Source organism: Mauremys mutica, chromosome 1 (genome assembly GCF_020497125.1).
Source record: "Mauremys mutica isolate MM-2020 ecotype Southern chromosome 1, ASM2049712v1, whole genome shotgun sequence".
NCBI lineage: Eukaryota > Metazoa > Chordata > Testudines > Geoemydidae > Mauremys > Mauremys mutica.
In genome coordinates, this window is record NC_059072.1 from 130,305,650 (window position 1) to 130,326,130 (window position 20,481).

General features: G+C 41.9%; 1 protein-coding gene across 2 annotated transcripts in view; it reads right to left on the reverse strand.

Annotated features, from left to right (window-relative positions):
* Positions 1-20,481, reverse strand: part of DUSP16 (dual specificity phosphatase 16) — a 96,203-nt gene that overhangs the window by 54,738 nt on the left and 20,984 nt on the right. The window contains exon 2 of one of the 2 annotated variants that reach the window (XM_044996041.1): positions 17,499-17,596. The exons of the other annotated variant lie outside the window; for it this stretch is intronic. The gene's annotated coding sequence lies outside the window, so the exon portion shown is untranslated. The remainder of the gene's footprint in view (positions 1-17,498; positions 17,597-20,481) is intronic. 2 annotated transcript variants of the gene reach the window in all.

The following is a 20,481-nucleotide window of genomic DNA, read 5'->3' on the forward strand; positions in this document are numbered from 1 at the left end:
ACACTCAGGTCCCCTTGCAATCTACAGTCTGCAAAGTCTTGCCCTTTATTTTCAAAATACATGTTATTTGATTTCTGCACTGAAGTGCTTTTCACAACCAGCATATTCAGACAGCTGAGCTAAGCAAGATGGGCAGGGTTTACTTTTAAGCAACAGTGGGATATTGAGCACTATACAAATGTCATTTAAAACAATGTTCACAAGTGACAATAGCACGCTTCTCAACCACTGGTTGTTACTGTCCTATTTATCTCTCAATCCACATGTAATGTTATTGAGAGGCCTCCTAATGCACTAATACCAACTCAGAGTGGCCATAACTGATGCTCATAACTGATGCTCTTATTGAGAAGTCAAGCTGTTTATTTCATTCCAAAGATCAATTAGACTTGTTTACAATGTTTATTATAGCAGAGAAACCTGATTGCTAGAATATGAAGTCATGGGAAACGCTGAAGAATGTGCTGATATAGTGCTTCGCTCAATAATCCGAAGCTCACACACCCAGTTTATTTCTTGGCCTCCCTCCCCACATCCACCCAAGCAATAAGTTGTTTCCAGATGGAAACATTTCTCATTGTTGGGTGAGAGCATGTGTCATTTGCACGGACAGCTTATCTAATCTGCTTCAACGCCAAATATCAGAGTACACATTTTTAAGCTTCCCGTCTTCAGGGAACTGCAGATAACCAGCAAAGACTAGAATTCACTTCAGAAGTTCATTAGCCCAACATGCTCTTTAACATAAGAACATTCAAATTTCGCCTCATTCTAGACACTAAAAGGTACCTGGGAGCTAGTTCACTTCCACCTGGCAATGTTACAATTTATGAAAAAGTTTAAAGGAATGTAAGAAGTCAAGAGGTGGTATGAACATTATCAATTCACAGTTGCAATTGCCAACGATTACCCAAATCTAAGCCAATTTCTACATTGGCCAGGTGGGATACTCCCTCACCCTGCACACCATTGAGAAGAAAGTACCTAAAACATAAAACAAAGTAAAGCCTTTAAAAAAAAAAAAAAGTCAAAAGCAAACACATTAATTTGCAGTACTCTCTCCCCACAATTTGCTGTAGATCTAGAAATTTTCCCATTAAAACGGAAGAGATTGTGGGGGGATTCAACTGCTATTCTCTAGAGACAAACATCTTAGCCTTTGACTACAATGAAAAGCTGGACATTAAAGCAGATTTAATGCTGACCCACTTTCCTGCTGGGTTCTTAAATTCAGACCTGTACAACTGCATCCCATATAAACATTTACAAGGGCCCTCAGAGGTGCATGTTTAGCATCTATTAATAAAGTTAACTGACAGTCTTTTGGCTACACATGAATATGAAATGGTAACTAACTGCTCCCAATTCCATCACGTTGCAACTTAGTCCAATAGCAGAAACTGCCTAGAACCAATATTTAACTTATTCAGAGTTTAAGGCATATGTACTAATTTCTATATAAACTCTACAAGTACCTGTGTTTATTGCAAGATGATTAAGCGGAAGTAAGGATCATAACAAAATAAAAATCAAGACACTAATGCTTATTCCACACTCAACAGATCCTGGGAAGTTAAACAAAACAAATATCACTATCTACTGTTGGCAACTCTACTTAATTGTCGTAACAAACCATTGCCAAGTATTGCCTTATGAAAACCAGAAGTGGTTCTCAACAATGTAGCATATACAATCTAACAAAACCATAAGGAGTCATCGCAAAAGAGGGCAGAGATCATTCTGAAAGACGCTACAGATTCTCTCAAATTAATGCCATCTTGCATTGGAAGGACCTGCAGGAATGGCCTCTCCACTTTTTTGTGATAACAGGGATTAAAATCTTTGCAAAATATGGCATGTTTGCACATGATACAGTAAAACAAATACCCACAACCTCTAACTTGTTTTGTTAGCAGGTAGTTTGTACCCAGGAGCACTGTGTAGGTAAGTATGTTAGCCACCAACAGCTAAGTTTATGCCAGCAGAGGTTCCCCGGTGACAGAAACTCCTCCAGAGTTCCAGGCTAAGGATGCAACACTTGCATGCACATACACGTGTGTAACAGAGAAAGGGGATGGGGGAGGGGGGGAGGAAGGGCAGCACACACCAAGAGCAGCAGCACAAGATAATCTATTCAGTGTTGTGCCAATTCAACATGTCCTCACACCTGCTCTCTCCAGCAGAGCTCCTTTGAAGCCCACACAGGAATTAAACCTGCAAATCTCTTCCCTTTGCACCCCCCCTTTTCCACCCCACCACGTGGGATCCCAATAGCAGGCAGCGGGGTAGGGACAGAGGCAAGGAAAGTGAAAGCTCTTTCTGCAGTCTTGGTTTAGCATTTGGCTGGAAACGGCCTATTAACAATTGGTCCTAGTGCTTAACACACCTTTGGTTTTGCTTAGAGAAAACTTATTAGAGTCAGTATTGGAATAGTCCCAGGACACCTTTTGCCACGGTGCATGGTTGCCAAAGTCTTGACTTAGTCCCTCTTGTGCAAATTGCCCCACAATGCCTCATCATAATAGCGTAGTGACCAGATAGCAAGTGTGAAAAATTGGGACAGAGGGGAGTGGTGGGGGAGGTAATAGAAGCCTATATAAGAAAAAGCCCCAAATATCGGGACTGTCCCTATAAAAATAAATAAATAAATAAATAAAAATTTGGGACATCTGGTCACCCTAAATGAGGCACAGAGAAGCTAAGTATCCCGGCCAGGCATGTACAATGGAACACAGAACTCTTGAATTCCAGCATACCACTCTACAACTAGACAACATTCACTCTGCTGAAACCCAGATAAAAAAACCAAACAGACACACTTAGCAATTTCAAAGCACTTCACCGCCTTCCAGTAAAACATGTTTAGAATAGGAATTGCTCATGACTCGAGACTGCTTGGGCCCCGGCAATGTTCATAACCACATTTAAGTACACTTGGAAATTCCCTGGCAGCGTTCTTGCAGGAACAGACATTTCCTGTAATTTTCGGAAGCATTTTATTCTCTTTAGCCTGTTGTGAGGGGGGAGGGAGAGGAGGATGCTATATTATAATTAAGCAAAATGTGAGAGACCCCTGAATATAAAATGCAAACTTCAGCTATTCACACTTAAACAATAGTATTTGTTCATTGGGACAAAGAGGGATTTTTCTGCTGACACTAGAAAAGTTAATACACAGTAAATAAAGGTGACTTGTAAAAAATAAACTTACTATTTTGCTTATTTATGGTATATAAAAAAAAGCCATCAAGCCTTTTAAAATTATTATTAATACAGAAGAACCTCAGAGTTATGAACACTAGATTTACGAACTGACCAGTCAACCACACATCACATTTGGAACAGGAAATGCACAATCAGGCAGCAACATAGACAAAAAGAAAAAAAAAAGGGCATTTTTCTTCTGCAGAGTAAAGTTTCAAAGCTGTATTAAGTCAATGTTCAGTTGTAAACTTTTGAAAGAACTACCATAACATTTTGTTCAGTTATGAACATTTCAGAGTTACAAACAACCTCCATTCCCGAGGTGTTCATCACTCGGAGGTTCTACTGTACTACATTCTGCTTGTATCTTGCATCAAAAATTTGGGTATTTTCTACCCGCTGCTACTCAGAGCTTTCCCGAGCTGGTTAGTTTTTACTGTGCTGCAATCTTGTAACAAAAAGAGAGACAGAATGCTCCTCTCCCTCTTAGCCGCCACTAGGGTTGAATGGTGTGGCTTCAAATGTGTCACTCACTAACTAAAAGCTGTTGTGAGACACCAAGCCTCCTAGCATGGTTCTGGGACAGCAGCCTTGTAGGAATCCCAGCACCCTTTCCTCCCCTCGCAGCCAGAGGGGCACTGCCTCTTGCCAATGAGCTCTGTCATCTTTTGTCTTGGTCCATGTAGGTTTAATCCTCTGCCTAGTAAGGGTCTGATCAGGGCCGGCACAACCCATTAGGTGACCGCGCTAACATTAGGGGGCGGCGGCCACATCTTCCGCCACCCCTGTTGGGGGTGGCATTTTGGGGGCGGGACCTTCCGCCGCCTAGTGTGGCAAAAAAGCTGGTGGCACTCCTGGGTCTGATATAAAGTTGGTCAGTCTGTTTAGCTGGAGCAGAATGAGCCAGCCTTAAGACTCATCTGCCTGATTCCACACAATCCTCTCAAGACAATGCTTTCAAGACCCAAGTTCCAGGATGTAGGGAGGATTTAAGGATTTACAGTTACCCTCAAATATCCAAATTGGGAGCTCCATGGTAGTTGCCTCTTTCCTGTTATAAACCCTACATAGAATACTTAAGAGTCTTATTTATGGGATCCCACAGGATGTGGAGACTGGCCACATACATTCCAAAAATGTAACACTGTGGTTTATCATCTCAAAATTTTAGCATATGATTCAAAAACCTAAAATGCATGAATGAAGACTAGAGTTACCAACTACTCTGCAGTGCTACCAATGGCTCTGAGCTCTTTACATTTCAGTAACCCCCATGTCTTAGCAGCATAGGCCACACACTCATTTACAGCGTGGGGGCAATTCCAATTCATTCCAGGTTTTAATATAGAAGCAATACAATCAAATTGCATACAATTGCTCCACAAGAACCACCCTGATTGGGTAGACCAATGTAGACAGTGGTTTTATGTAACATCTTTACGAGGGAACAAGTTAAAAACAAAAGCCAATGGATTGAGGAGGAATGCTAGATTAAAAATTTAAGTACTATATTTCCAGTTTTATCCAATACAATCCCTCTTTCACTAGTCTGTCTTATCCAGCATGACCTCTGAGGATTTAAATAATGTCTCCCCCCTTTAAGATTAGGATCGCAGGTATAGTAAAAGGGTGTTGTGATTAGCTTTCTTTAAAAAAAAACCTTGTAGACTAATGTAATGATGGATGGATGTTTTGGGAGAGAGCGGATCAGAGGCAAGCCCCAGTAATGATCCAGCAAAAGTAAGTATCCTTTTCTGTGGCCACTTCAGGGAGCAAGCGGAAGGATGGTGCTGAACTCTTCACCAAGGAGCCTAGAGCGCATAATGGTGGTTTTATTGTGGGAGAGAAACAGAATAACTCTTTTGGGGGGGAGGGGTGACTTTTCAGGAATTAAATATCACAGTTCTAAACAAAATATCACCTTCACAAGAGGAGCGGGCCTCATTTAAAAACTGAAAAAAATGCATTAAACGCTGTCACTGTGGTAAATGGTGGGTTAATTTCTATGATCTTTCACCCATTTGAGGAAGTGACACTAGTTCTCAGAGGGCAACAAACATTCAACTCATTCACACCAGGGCATGAGAAAAAGCTACAGGGTTTTTTTGTTTTTTGTTTTTTTAAATGTTAGGTCAGCTTTAATAGCTTGCTTCTTCCGGCTTGTGTTTGGAAACACAGTATTGCACGTGTCTAGTCAGCTCTCAGGCACCCAAAAATGTACTTTAAAAAAAAAATATCTTATTACAAGTAACATTTTAGACAGCTATTAAATGCAAGTTACATCTTATTGTCAAACAAGTTCAAGACACTCCACAAGTCTACCCCAAAATGAAGATTTTTGTAATTTTTTTTAAAATGGAGGCGAAGGCCATGTCTATGCTAGAGAGCTTACAGCTGCACTGATGCAGCTGTGCTGTTATACGATCTCTCATGGACCTACTCTATGCCAACAGGAGAGAGTTCTCCCACAACACAATTAAACCATCCCCAATGAGCGGCAGTAGCTGTGGTGGCAGGAGAGCGTTTCCTGCTGCAGAGTGCTGTGCACACCAGCGCTTCTGTCGGTGTCACTTATGTTGGTTGGGGTGTGTTTTTTCACACCCCCGACAGACAAAAATGTTACCAACAAAAGTGCTGGTGTAGACAAAGCTGAAGTGTTAGGCAGAGCCCAGGGGAAGTCCTCTGTTAACAGAGCACCTAGAGCAATGCTGCTGCAAGATGTCTGTATCCAATATGCGCCATTGTGATCTGAAGGGATATTTTTGGGTCCAGCAATTGCACTTAAGCATGTGCTTAAGCCCATCCCTACCAAGCAAAGAAATGAAGCTGCTTCTTATTGTCTCAATTCTATTATACGAAACCCCCAAGCAAAAGGTGTTTGGGGAGCACCAGCAGATGGAGAGTGTAACAAGTCACTGAAGCATGATTCTCTTGGGAGCTAGAAGGCAACGCAGCAGGGGTGAAAGTAATGCGGTACAGGCCGGTACACAGTACCGGAAAAAGTGGCCGCCGGTACCGGCCCATACAACTGACTTTAAAACACTTTAATGTCACTGCCCCTTTTGTGCCACACGATGGGGGGGGGGGCGGGCACAAAAGGGGAAGCGACGTTAAAGCGCTGCCACGCAAAGGCTTTAACAATGTTGCCTCTTTTGCTCCCCCCCCACAGCCACCGACAGGAGGGAGAGGGGCAACAAAAGGAGCAGCTGCCCCGGGGCGGCGATTTCAAGGGCCCAGGGCTCCAGCTGCTGCTGCAGTAGCAGCGGCGGCAAGAGCCCTGGGCCCTTTAAATCGCTGCTGGAGCCCTACGCGGTGCGGGCCAGACAGTGCGGATGGGCTGGCTGGGGGACACTGACCCCCCAGTCCTGCCCTAGTCGCTGGCCCCCGTACCAGTAAGAGATCAATTTTACTTTCACCCCTGCAATGCAGAGAGTCTACATGAGGGTCCTAGGATCCAAGATTAGGGGCCAAACTCCTACTATTCCCCCTTCCAACACACACACACACACACACACACACACACACACACACACACACACACTTCTGAGAGGATAATTCAGAAAAATCAGAACTGAAAACATTTTCCTGGAAAGTTTATCCCCATGCACATCATTTGTAGGGATGCTTCTTGTTCCCATCAGCCATTTACTTCCAATTTGTCATTTGAATGACATTGTACTAACAGATTTTTCTATTACTGGACATACAGAGGGCTGTGTCAGCACACAGCATATATTTATTGTAACGTGCTTGGAGATGCTTGTATGAAAGGTGCTAGGAGCTTATTTGGTATTGCAGTTAGGGTTCAAGTTTAGCAGTAGTCTCAAAGCCACAACAGTATTTAACTTGCCGGAGCACATGGCACAATGGGTAGGTCAATCAGGTAGTCAGAATGCTAAAACACAGAATTTGTACTTAATATTTAGGGGTTTACTGTTTCCAGCCATATGACTTCTGCTTTATGTGCCCCACCTGCACCTCTCTATGGCACCATATATATAGGCTTGCAAGGATTACATTTTTTTTAATCAATAAATGTCAGTAGATGTTTATTTCACTGGGCATAGGCAATGGAAATATTTTGTCTGTGTATCTGTAAATTTCTGTTACCAAAGAAATTAAAATGCTGCTTAAGAACTTATAGTTTGATTTAAAGGATATTCACTTTGTATATTGACATGTGATGTTAACCATTAAAACAAATTGTCATAATGCTTTAACTTTTTGAATCTTAACATCTACTGTCAGGAAACATGTGTCATGCTTTTTTACTGTCTGACTCTTCCCCCCATACTTTCCCACAACTGTGAAAGTTAAAAAGATAACTTTAAAACAATGCTTTAAAACAAGCATTGCTATTATCCTTCAATTTATCAAAAAACACAAATTGAATTTGTATATCAGTGATTCTCAAGCTTTTGTACTGATGACACCTTTCATATAGCAAGCCTCTGAGTGTGACCCCCCCCCCCCCAATAAATTAAAAACACTTTTTTATATATTTAACACCATTATAAATGCTGGAGGCAAAGCGGGGTTTGGGATAGAGGCTGACAGCTCATGACCCCCCACGTAATAACCTCATGACCCTCTGAGTCCCGACCCCCAGTTTGAGAACCTCTGATATACAGTAACAGATATATACAGAAGAATGCCATAACCACACAATTTCCCCCTACAAAATATCTGCTGGGCTCCCTTACTACACTTTCAGTGTGGAAGCATTTAATATTTTCAAATGTAGTGTTTTCTAGAGCATCTATTACCCACAGGGATTATATAATTTTGCAGCAGATAACACAAGAACGTTGCCACAGAGCTTCGAAGATGCAGGGAACACTGTGGGCTATTATTCATTTACAGGACATCCTCATTGTCTGAAGTGCGCTTATAAGTGTCTACACATCTATACAATAGATATACACAAAAGAATTTAAAAACAAAAACATTGGATTTAATGACATTTACTCAGAGATTCCTTCAGCTACACAATGAATGATTTTACAGATCCCTTTAAATAGCAACTGTAGGTCAGCAGCTGTTATTTTGTTGAGCATTGCTCGGTGACAAATGAAGCAGCACTGGACTTCTTACTAGCCCAATGGAGTCCTGATCCATTGACTCATGCTCCTTGGTGCAATGATAATACAAATAAATAATAGTTCTATGCTATAATTAGTAGTTCAATGTCTTACTTCTACAAGAACAAATAAAATAGTGAAAGGAAAAAAAAGAAAAAGTAAACATTAACTTCCATGGAAGCAGAGTAAAGCCAATGCAAAACACTTTTAAAAAGCTCACCCTAAATTGCCAGGCCCAGCTACTTAGCAGGCAATTAGCAAATGGGGGAAGGATTGGTTGTTCACCACCAGTGGCAAGTTTTTCACTCTCTCTAAAGCTACCTCACATATACCTTTGTGTTTTATTAACTTGACTATACATGACCTGAACACCCTGGGAAGAGTGTGATTTTTAGAAGTTAAAAAAATAAAAGCAAACAAAACCCCAAAGCAGTTTCATAAAGAAAGATCCCAGAATACCGGTGCCAAAATTCATGTGTATTTAACCTGTATATTTATGATGAAGGGAAACACAATTTAGGACAGAAACGTTTCAGAGTTGAGTTTCCAGAGGAGTTATTACAAACTGTAAGAAGATAAAGAGCTTCTTTGACAATGTGATTCAAGAAAAGTTTGACTGAAATTTGTTTCACAAAAGGTGGGAGTATTTTACACCTTTTAAAAAAAAATAATTTCCAGTTACACTCTAAGAAGCTGACAGGCATGTATGAACGGCATATGCCTTCTGTTATACCTCCAGTCACTACTTCTTAGGGCTTGGCTACACTTACAAATTTGCAGCGCTGCAGCAGGGTGTGAAAACACACCCTCTCCAGCGCTGCAAATTGCGGCGCTGCAAAGCGCCAGTGTGGTCAAAGCCCCAGCGCTGGGAGCGCGGCTCCCAGCGCTGTCCATTATTCCTCACAGGGAGGTGGAGTACAGACAGCGCTGGGAGAGCTTTCTCCCAGCGCTGGTGCTTTGACTACACTTAGCGCTTCAAAGCGCTGCCGCGGCAGCGCTGCCGCGGCAGCGCTTTGAAGTGCTAAGTGTAGCCACAGCCTTAGAGACTGATCCTGGAATATCAGGTATGCCACAAGTGGTCATTCTAATCATGTCTTCCATCTGGAGAATAAGGCCAAAATAGAAAGAGTTGAGGAGGGAAACCTATGAAAAAAGAAACTAGAAAGTTCTGAGAAATGGATGACTTGTTGCTTAATCAAGAGGCTAAGATGGAAATAAGCAGCTTATAAAAGCTTCATGCTGTACTAATAAGTTTTCAGAAGTGACTTAAAATTAGGTCAGTCCAATTTGTGGCTGATACTTTGTTCTTTGGTGACTATGAACTCATAATGATGTCAGTCTCGTGTTCAAACATGCCACATTTAGCGGCATATAGCTTTCCTGAGAGCCTAACTTTCAGCCTTCACACTGCTGCCAGATTCTTAGCTCATACTAAGCTGACTCAGGCATGCCACCTCAGTTTCGAGGGAGTTACGTTGGCTTCCTGTCCAATACTGTGCAGAGGGGTTAGTGGGGGGTGGGGGGAGGGTTTCGTAGTGCTTTATTGTCTTAAACCTAAACTGCTAGTCTAGAGCACCTAGGAAGCAGGTGCTTCCAGTTGTTTTTAACCTTTAGGTCCTCATCTAGTGAAGTTCTGAATGAGTTCTGAAGGCATACAGCATCTCACAGGATTAGGCCCTTAGTTTGGAGACACTTCGCATAGAGGCCCCCCAAAAAGAGGCAAACTCAGTTGATTATATAATGTTTTAAAACCAAAACACAAAATTTACTTTTTCAATCTTTATTGTTTCGGACACAGACCTTGCCCAGGTTCTTGTAAAGTACTTAGCGGATTCTAGCATAAGGGATGGCTTATGAGGCTGCAAGTATATTGTGAAGTTTGGATTTAACAGTTAAGCTTTGGTCATTGGTGGCCTGGTCTAAAGCCATTGAAGTAAATGGAAAGACTCACAATGGCCTCAGTGGGCTTAGGATCAGGCCCTAAGGCAGCAAAATACTGTGGTTATCTGGCCAGTTACAAGTAGAGCAGCAATTTTTTGGGAGGGGGGGGGAGAGATTATCTATTGCTGTAGGCATCTTAAAAACTGATTTATTTGTTTCTAATGACAAAAGCAGCAGAGGCTCCCAACACTGAAACATACACGAAGGTGTAAAGGAAAGTGCAATAGAATAGTCCACTAATCACCTTGTCCAGGATCCACACCAGTAACGAAGAGATGCTAGTCCAGGTTTTTCTGACCAGTGGCAACATGGAATTTTTGTTTTTCCTGACACAATGTCATAAATCCATACCATAGACTACTCTGTGGTGCAATGCTATAGTATGGGCTCCTTAGCACACAATTGGGGGGAAAAGGTCCCTTCCCACTATATGCAGAAAAATCCAGGCTAGGTCAGGGCTGTTTACAGCACCAGTGTCAACTGAAGCATGGATAAGATTTAAGTTCTCTCTTTCATTGGTAGAGTGGTCAATGAAAACCTGTGGTCTTGCTAAACTACATTACAACTAGGACTGCTGGAAAAAAGAAAAAGGGTATTCTCTGAAAAAAAAAAAAATCTCAGAAAAGAGAATTGAAAAATATTTGTTTCCTCTGAAAAACTGACCAGCCCCAACAATAGCAGAAAATACAGAAATGGAAACTAGCCGTACAGAATAGAAGGAAACCAAGACCCAATAACCTGGCTCTTCCAAACTAATAACATTTCATGTTTTTTCCCCCTATTTCAAGGCTTCATTATACAGTATCAACAAACCAAATGACAAGACAGATTTTCCAAGAGCAAGTACAAGGGAGTGTAAAAAAAAAGTGTGCCTTTTAAATTGTTACAGGAGAGAAGTACCCTGGAAGTACTTGGCCAAAATCTAGTGAATAAAATATCAGCTAGACAGCTCTCCATCTATTCAGATATCTTCCTGGGCTTCTCTGATGGGAATTTTGCAGAGGATGGAAAGTCCAAGATTGCAGTCCCCAGCAGTGACTGTCAGCTGGTTGTAGGGAAAGAAAAATGGCATTATTGGGAGAACCAGTCTCTCCCTATAAATGCCAGATGCCTCTTGGATGGGAAAGTCTGGGTGAGGAGGTCCTCTTGGAAATGAGAGGTTGTCTCCTCAGCTCGGCTCTCCCCGGACTCAGAGGATGGAAGCCTGAGTGATATATTTGTGGAATGCATCAAGACATGCAAGAGGGAAGGGGGAAGTCATTTTCTCCTCAGCCACAATTCCAGCAAAGCTCACTGTCTGGTCTCCCTGGGAAGAGGTGCAGAAAGAGCAGGTTTTTCCCTTCAGGCTTCTTTTCTTGTTTGTCCACCATACTGGGACTGAGAAGCAACATGCCAGGGCACATGCTGCTGGAGGCCAAGAATTAAGTGACCCAAGCGCCACAAACTGAATGTCTGGCACAGATCCAGCCAAATTAAAGCCCAATTGCACCAGAAATGTAAGATTTTGGTTTGTTTTAGTTCAGAGAAAAAAAAAACAAAAAAAAAAACAAAAAAAACTTTTCAAGCCAGAGGGAGGTCTAGCTAACCTGCCTGCAGCTGTGGATGCAGAACAAAATCAGATGGTTCTTCAGCAAGAAAAGTATATTCCTGATTTTTTATTAAATCCGTAGTTATTTATTTGTACCGTCATCCACACTTTCCCCTGAGCTTGACTGCCCTATTAGAAAGAAATCTTAATACCAAATTAGTTATTACAGGCGGAGTGGTATTGCTGCCTATTATTAGGAGGTTACCTGAACTTCCTATAAAACCCTGGCTTTTAGTGGCTTGTAACTTTGCCAAATGTAAACCATTTGGGCTGAAATCTCCCATGCCAGGTGTCTGTCTCAGGCTGAGCTTTTTTGGAAAGTTTCAGCTAAAACGGTTCAGCTGTTTGAGAGAACAAGATTATGGAAAAATGTGTTTTGCCCATGTTAAAAAAGTCTTTCAACCATTTTGCTGAGAAACCCTAGAGCCTCTGTGCTTTGGAGCAGGGCCTTGACATATGGCAGGGAGGTCATGCTGGTGTTCCGTGGTGGTGCCTTTTGCCATCCACGTGAAAACTCAGCCCAGTTTCAAGTCTCCAAAAAATAAACTGCAGTTGGTAATGCTCCTTAGGGACTTAGAGTTTTGCAGCTAAATTCTCCTAAGATTCCATCCGGACAAAGCATGTGCCAGCTCAAGAGCAAGGACTTTCCCTGCAGTTGCTGCTCCTGGGAATTACTTAAGAGAGCGACATTAAAAAAAATAAAATACCACAGTTGTAAAGTCAAGCATTCAGAAGTTAGGCCATGTCACAGTTTAAGGTTTTCCATACAACCTTAATTCAGCCCCCCTGTGCATATGCAGTATGATAGTTTAATTACATGATTACATACTACTTTTCCTAAGAACCCTGCCCAATTCAGTGAATGGGTAGTTATGTAACCAAGGACCCATCTGCTCTGCACTCACATTAAAGATACCACTGAGCCATACAAGATAAGAGATGCTAAGGTTCCAAAGCCCTCGTAATTTCCATGACATTTATTTGCATTATTTGGCAGTCTGTTTTTAGTACCTGAGAAAGTGATCTGCTTTAGAGACTAGCATTTTTACCAGTTATAAATCTATGCAAACAGCGAAAGCATTTGCAATTGACAGGAATATAGAGCAAAACAAATGAGACGACAGAGTACCATACAAAAAGCTTCATTAAAGTAATGTTGGATTGCAGGTGCATCTCTATAATTCTGAGTGACTCTTTCAAAAACAAAGTTAACAAAAACAAAACAAAAAACAAAAAGCAGTAGGAAAGGCAGGAAATTCAGAGCCAAGGTTCATTCAATTCACCAGAAACCAAGCCTCTGAAGGTCTGAAAAGTCAGTTTAACTATCTCAATTCTGCCCCATAGAGATGCCATCCTATCAGTGTCTTACAAAACAAAAAACAACCCACTCCCCAAACAGAGTATATGCACCACAAAAAATATATGATAGTAACAGCATCCCAAAAGAGATGAGGTCGTATGTAACAGAAGCAAGTTCTCACAAGCTACTTTTTGGAGACTGGCAGTAAATTTTCTCCTTACTGGTTTAGTGCTCCATGTGACATTGCTATCAGACTGTCTCAAAAGCTGGCTCTGTAACAACTACATATCACAAGACTGGATTTGGCTAAGGACACGTTCACTTCTTGCAATAACAGACTGGAAGGAGGATTGATGGAAAGACAAGAATTAACCTCAGGAATCATGGCTGAGGTTTTATTTATTTATTTATTTTTTAAAAAGACATTGAACGTAAATCTTTTAGAAGTTTAAATGGTTGTGAGTTTTCCCAACCTTAGCAAAAGTTTCCCTTTGTTAACTAATGGAGAGTGGTGAAAATTGTCACTGTACCATTGAAAAAAAAACAAAAAAACCAAACACTTCTTTTGGATTTTTAGTCATCCGGTTGTTTTGCAATTAAATAAAGGCAGTGAGGGGAAAAAAACAAGACTGAGATCACTGGCCAATCTAAAAAAATTTCATTAGCTAATGACATCACCATTATCTCAAAGTTTGATGTCAGTTAGGTATAAAAAAGGTCATTAAATCTGCAGTCAGGCCGGTTTCTAATCTTTAGCATTCACCACTCAGACTTAACACACACTTTCCTCTGGCTCTTTCCCCTCACAGTAGCAGACTGTCATCTCAAAATCGGATCTTCAAAATCTCACCTGTCTCTCCAGCTACTGCCCCATTTCCCTTACATTTCTAAGCTCACTGAACATGTTTCTCCAATCTCTAGTTCCATCCAAGACCCGCTCCAGCCTTGTTTTCACCCCTAGAAGTCCACTGAAATGTCTCTCAAAGTTTTGAGCTACCTCTTCCTAGCCAAAGATCTGAACTAGTGCACCATCCTCTTTGACTTAAATTGTCAGGCACCGATGACGCAGAGGACCATGCTCCTCTTCTTGAAATCGTGTCCTACTTTGACTTGTGACACTCTAGCCTCTCCTAGTTCTGCGCCTACTTCTCTAACTGCTCCTTCTGTGTGTCCTTTGGGGAATCCTTTCCAACCCCCTTCCAACTTTCAGGGGCAGGAGGGGTTGGGGGAGCAGGGTTCCATAGGGCTTTGTCCCTTGATCCCTCTTTTCTCCCTGTACACCTTACCACTGGGTAATCTCATCTGCAAACACAAATTCAGCTACCAACTCTGTACAGAAGACCCACAGCTCTACATAGCCCTTCCCACCTGCTTTCTTGTAATTTGGACATCAGCTCAACTCAAAACTCCCGCTAGGTCCTCACAGCCAGGCTACGTCAATCTTGCCAATGCTTTCTGCATCACATATCTACCATATGGCCTTTCCTATCCATCCACACAGCTGAAAACCTCTTGTCCAGGCTTTCATCTCACATTTTTAATTACTGCAACAATCTTTTCTCTGTCCTTGACAAATATAATCCATCTCCATCAGAATGCAGCTGCAAAAATCATTTCCCTAGCGGTCACTTGGATCCCATCACCCCTGACTTTGCATCCCTTTATTGGCGTCCCCTTCTTTATCACATCAAAGGTAAGCTGATTGTCTTCACTTTCAAGGCTCTTCACCGCCTACTCCCACACTACCCATCATCTTTCATTCACTATTAAGATATCAGCTCCTGCCTCCAAATCAGCCAATGACGCCAGTCTTCATCATTCTCTTGTTACATTTCCAAATGAGCACCTTCGTGCTTTGTCTCATGCTGGAAGCACTTCTTGCAACCATCGACAGAGCTACCTCCTCCTCCAAAATCTCTACTTAAAACCCTTCTTTGCCATGAGGCCTACAAAAAACAGACTTTTGTTAGGCTCCTGGTATGCAAAGACCACTACTTATCATGCTGTCCAATGCTGTCTCGTTTCCTCGTACTCCCGTCGGTATCCTCCTATTATCTCATACTTAAGACCATAAGCTCTTTGGAGCAAGAACCATCTTTGTTCTGTGTTTGTACAACAATTAGCACAATGGGGGTCCTGCTCCAGGGCTGGGGCTCATAGGTGCTAAATTAATAGACACATAAGACAGAAAAGGAACATATAGAAAATATACATTAATTTTAAAAAACCCAACAACTTGTGACATTAGCTTTTTAGCCCAAAACAAGTAATATCTATACCCCCCCAAACACAATCATCCACACAGGTATTTAACGCTTTGGAGTTCTACCAAATATTAGTGATATATTTAACTCAAGTCCATTCTGAAAGGATTGTTTTATGGTACCAGGGGTTTTCATCATAGCCATTTATTAGAACTACTATACTATAACCCCCACTTCCAAAAAAATTTCAAGCCCCACACATTTATTCAAACTGATTTTAAAATTTGCTGTGTTTTGAAAAGACAAATTTCAGTCCCACTGATTTTAGAAGTGACATGCAACAACAACAACAACAAGTGTGGTGTGGGTATAAACTAGGCCCAGACCGTTTATTTTATCCCCTTCAAAAGAAAAGGAAACAAGATGGAGTATTTTTTTTAAACATTCCTGATATTTCTAGTAATGACAAGTTTGTTCTTCCCTGGTTTTGCTGGAGAACTTCTTTGGGGGTGGAGGGGTTCCTCAGGAGAGGTGTACTGCAAGTCCCCAGGCTGGAGAAGGAGCACATGTGTTGCACTGCATTTAACAAAAACAGCTTTCCCCCGACCCTCAGGTGTTAATTATGCCTTGGAGTGGAAGGAGGCCTGGTGTACACACAGTTTTTGTACAAGTATAATTGTGTCACTGGGATGTGTAATTTTTAAATAATATGCAGTTATACCAGAGTACATATGCCTATAATGATGCAGCTTATTTCTGTATGGGAAGAGGAATAAGCTATACTAGTAAAAGCATAGTTACACCAGTGCAACTACATTCGCACTAAAGGGTGGGGTTTGTACTGCATTAACTATACCCGTATAATTAAAGTGGTACAACTTGGGCTTTGTCTAAACACACAAGTGGTAACAAAAAACCCCAAAGGAGCCTTCCCATTTCAAAAGTGGTAGTGGTAGGGCGGGTGCTTTTTACATGGAATTTCTTGCGGCAATTACTTCAAACTATTTTGCCGGGGGTGGGGTGTAGACAAGATTCTTTCTAACCTGGTAGGTCTCCCTTCCCTCCCCCCGCCCCTCCAATCTGTGTGATACCAGGAACATATATGGAGGCCCTGCACCAACTTTGGTCACTGGCAGCACCCCCTCCATTCTCTAAGCTACATATCTGGCCTCTTTTACCATAGTATCAGAGCATCTCACAGTCTTTAATGCATTTATCCTCAACTCCCCTGTGAGGTAGGGAAGTGCTGTTATTCCCATTTGACATTTGGAAAAACTGAGGTACAGAGAGACTAGGCGACTTGCCCCTGGTCACACTGGAAGTCTGTGGCACAGCAGGCAACTGAACCCAGGTCTCTCAAGTCACAGGCTCTGTCCCCCCATGCCCAGCACAGATCCATTGGAGTCATGATACTAGGGATTACCATCTGGCTGCACAGTTCCCAGGGAATCCCATGGTGGGGAAAAGCTTATGTAGTCTTTGGTTGTATTATCTATCCATAGGACTTGGAAGGGAGTGATGAAGGAGACTCAGCCTGCACTGACTGCAGAGGGCTGGCTGGTGATTGAGTGATGGTATCATGAAACAAGACTCCTCATTCCACCTGAAGGAAAGGAGTAGAAGGACCATTCATCCTGATTTAAGATGAGCAGTCCTGTTTTTTTTAAATCGTTCATCCCTTGTCTGGTACCAAGACAAAACTGAATATGATTTTATTGGGTTTCATGCATGGAAAATGCCCTTTTTAAGAGAGTGCCCTGCTCCTGCTGGCAGGATCAATCTCTCTTTCTCTCTCTCACACACACACACACCCCCGCATGAGAGGTCCTGCTGGCAAGGCGCTCTTCAAAATGGCATCCTCTGCGTGGTGTGACCTCACACGCAGCATTGAAATCAATGGGAGTTTTCTCACTTTGAGAGTGGGAAGAGACCCTTTAAATGTCATAAGGCTGAAAAGACACAACCCTTTTAAAAAAAGAAAAAGCCCACAGTGACAAAGTAACAAAGACAAAGCAAATCGGGTGCAAAGAGGAGCCATTAGCTAAAATGCAGCAAGGAGAATGTTTCCATTTACCAAGTTTCCTGAACCATGGTCAGTTTCCATTTTTAAATCAGAAAAATCTGCTAAGGAAAGCAAGTTACTACAGAGTGATTGAAAACTTTTTAACTATAATAAATACCTAGAAATGTTGATCTTCAAATAGCTTTACAAATATCAGTCAGTCACTTGGTGGCTGTGTGAAGTATTTGTTGTCCCATTTTTTCACTGAGGCGGCATCTGGAGATGCAAAGGTAAGCAATTTACTCTAAGGCACAGAGATTGTGTCAGAATCAATAGCAAGATCTAATCTAGACTGAAGGGATGTGTCTGAAAAGGAGAAGATTATTTTTCTTCTTTAAAAAAAATAATAATAATTAGCTTACAAGGTTTTAAACACCACTAAGGATCTAGGGTATGGCTACACTTACGGTTTGCAGCGCTGGTAGTTTGCAGCGCTGGTCATCCAGCTGTGTAGGAGCAGCGCTGGTGTGTGGCCACACTCACAGCTACCGGCGCTGGTGTGTGGCCACATTTGCAGCATTAGCAGCGCTGCTGGGAGTGATGCATTATGGGCAGCTATCCCAGCATTCAAGTGGCCGCAACATGCTTTTCAAAAGAGGGGGTGGAGTGGGGTCTAGTGTGACAGGGAGCGCGGGGAGAGAGAGAGGGGATTTTTGGAGCCAACACTGTGTGTTTAGCTTCCTGACTTGAAAAATCAGAACATGTTTCCAACCCCTTAGTCTTAACTCTTAATTGCAAACAGCCTGCAGCCAACACGACTCCCCACTGTTTCATTCCCTCCCTGCCTGCAATCTCATTTGATTGTTTACAGCCAGGTACAGATGATCACAGCAAACAGGAGCTCTGTTTGTTTTTTAGATAAGCAGCAACGGCAACGGAGCTCCGATCGGAGCTCGTTCACAACAAAACAAAGAGAGGCTGCATAACAAAACAAAGAGTAATTTATAAAAGCATTCTGGGATACACCTTATACCCTGGAGGCCAATCACAGCGCTGGTGTGTGGCCACACTTGATGACCAGCGCTGCAGCACCAGCGCTGGAATCCTTATTCCCCATGCCGAGTGAGGTGTACGGCCAGCGCTGCAGCCAGGGAGTTGCAGCGCTGGAAGTGCCCTGCAGGTGTGGCCACTTACTAATTGCAGCGCTGGTGGAGGCTTTCCAGCGCTGCAAATTGCCAGTGTAGCCATACCCCTAGTTAAGATGAGGTTTAAAACATGTCTTCCCCTAGCATTGACCATGAAACAGAAATATTTTTACAAGGTGGTGTTAAATCCGGTCTACACTAGGTGCTAAAAGATGCTTAACATTCCGTTAGCCAACACACATGCACACACACACACACACAAATGTTTTCCTATGGTTATCTACACAGAAAAGTTGCAGAGGTTTAAACTTAAATTGATTTTTAAAGGATTTAGCTAAACTGTTACAAATCCCTGCCTGGGCACTGTTCGACTGGTTTAAACCTGTAGCTGTTTATCTTGCTCTGCAGAATACACCTTTTGTTAAACCAGTGCAACTTTATGTGTAAGTCCGGCTCTAGTGTAGATCAGGCCTAAAATACTGGAGTTTCTGGTTTCTGCTATTGTGTTCACACCACACCTGTCAGGTTTTACAGAAAAAAAACACAAACAACAAAACCTTGTGTGGGAGGGGAAGAAGATGGGTGAAGTGGAACTCATATGGAAGACACACTCCCAAGCTTTAGAAGCAGGCTGGATGATTTAAATTGACTTTAAATAAATTAAAAAGGAAAAATATATATACTCCATCTGTGGTGATAGATCACTGTTTTGAAAGGACTTGGAAGATGCCAATAAAAAAAACCACCACCTTAAAAAAAAAAAAAAAAAAAAAAAAAAAATCCACACACTGCACAAAGCAGGCTCCTTCTCCATTCCCTTTCCCTAAAGAGAACCAGACACATAAAAGAACTCCCGCTCCTCCAAAAAAACCACACCTAAGATTTTACTTAATATTTGCTCATATGGGGCCAGATCTTCAGCTAGTGTAAACAGGCATGGTTCCATTAAAAATCAAGTGACTAAATCAATTTACGCCAATTGAGGGTCTCTACACAAAAGAATAAATGGACACAAATCAGATGTCAAGAATTCTAACATTCAAAAACCATCCGGAGAACACTTCAGCCTCCCTGGTCATTCAATTACAGATCTCAAAGTCGCAATATTCCAACAAAAAACCCTTCAAAAACAGACTCCAACAAGAAACTGCAGAATTTGAATTAATTTGCAAACTAGACACCATTAAATTAGGCTTGAATAAAGACTGGGAGTGGATTGGTCATTATACAGAATAAAAACTCTTTCCCCATGCTAATTTTTCCCCTACTGTTACTCACACCTTCTTGTCAACTGTTGGAAATGAGCCATCCTGATTATCACTACAAATGTTTTTTTTTCCCCTCCTGTGATAATAGCTCATCTAATAGCTCACCTTAATTAATTACTCGTTACAGGTGGTATGGCAACACCCATTTTTTCATGTTCTGTGTGCGCGCGCACACACACACCCCTTCTTACTGTATTTTCCACTGCATGCATCCGATGAAGTGGGTTTTAGCCCACGAAAGCTTATGCTCAAATAAATTTGTTAGTCTAAGGTGCCACAAGGACTTCTAGCTATTATGACATCCCAGTGTGGAGATGCAGAAACAATGACATCATAACTAAATTATTTAGAAGCTTATGCGTGATCCCAGAAATTACAGACCAGTAAGTCCAACAATTGTAAAGAATAAAATTGTCAGACACATAAAAGAACATAACTTGTTAGGCAAAAGTCAATATGGTTTCTGTAAAGGGAAATCATGTATATATTAGAGTTCTTTGAAGGGGTCAAACAAACATGTGGACAAGAGAGAAATCGAGAGGACATAGTGTACTTAGATTTCCAGAAAGCTTTTGACAAGGTCCCTCACGAAAGGCTCTTACATAAATTAAGTTGTCATGGGATAAGAGGGAAGGTCCTTTCATGGACTGAGAACTGGTTAAAAGACAAGGCACAAAGGTAGGACTAAATGGTAAATTTTCAGAATGGAGAGGGGTAACTAGTGGTGTTCCCCAAGGGTCAGTCCTAG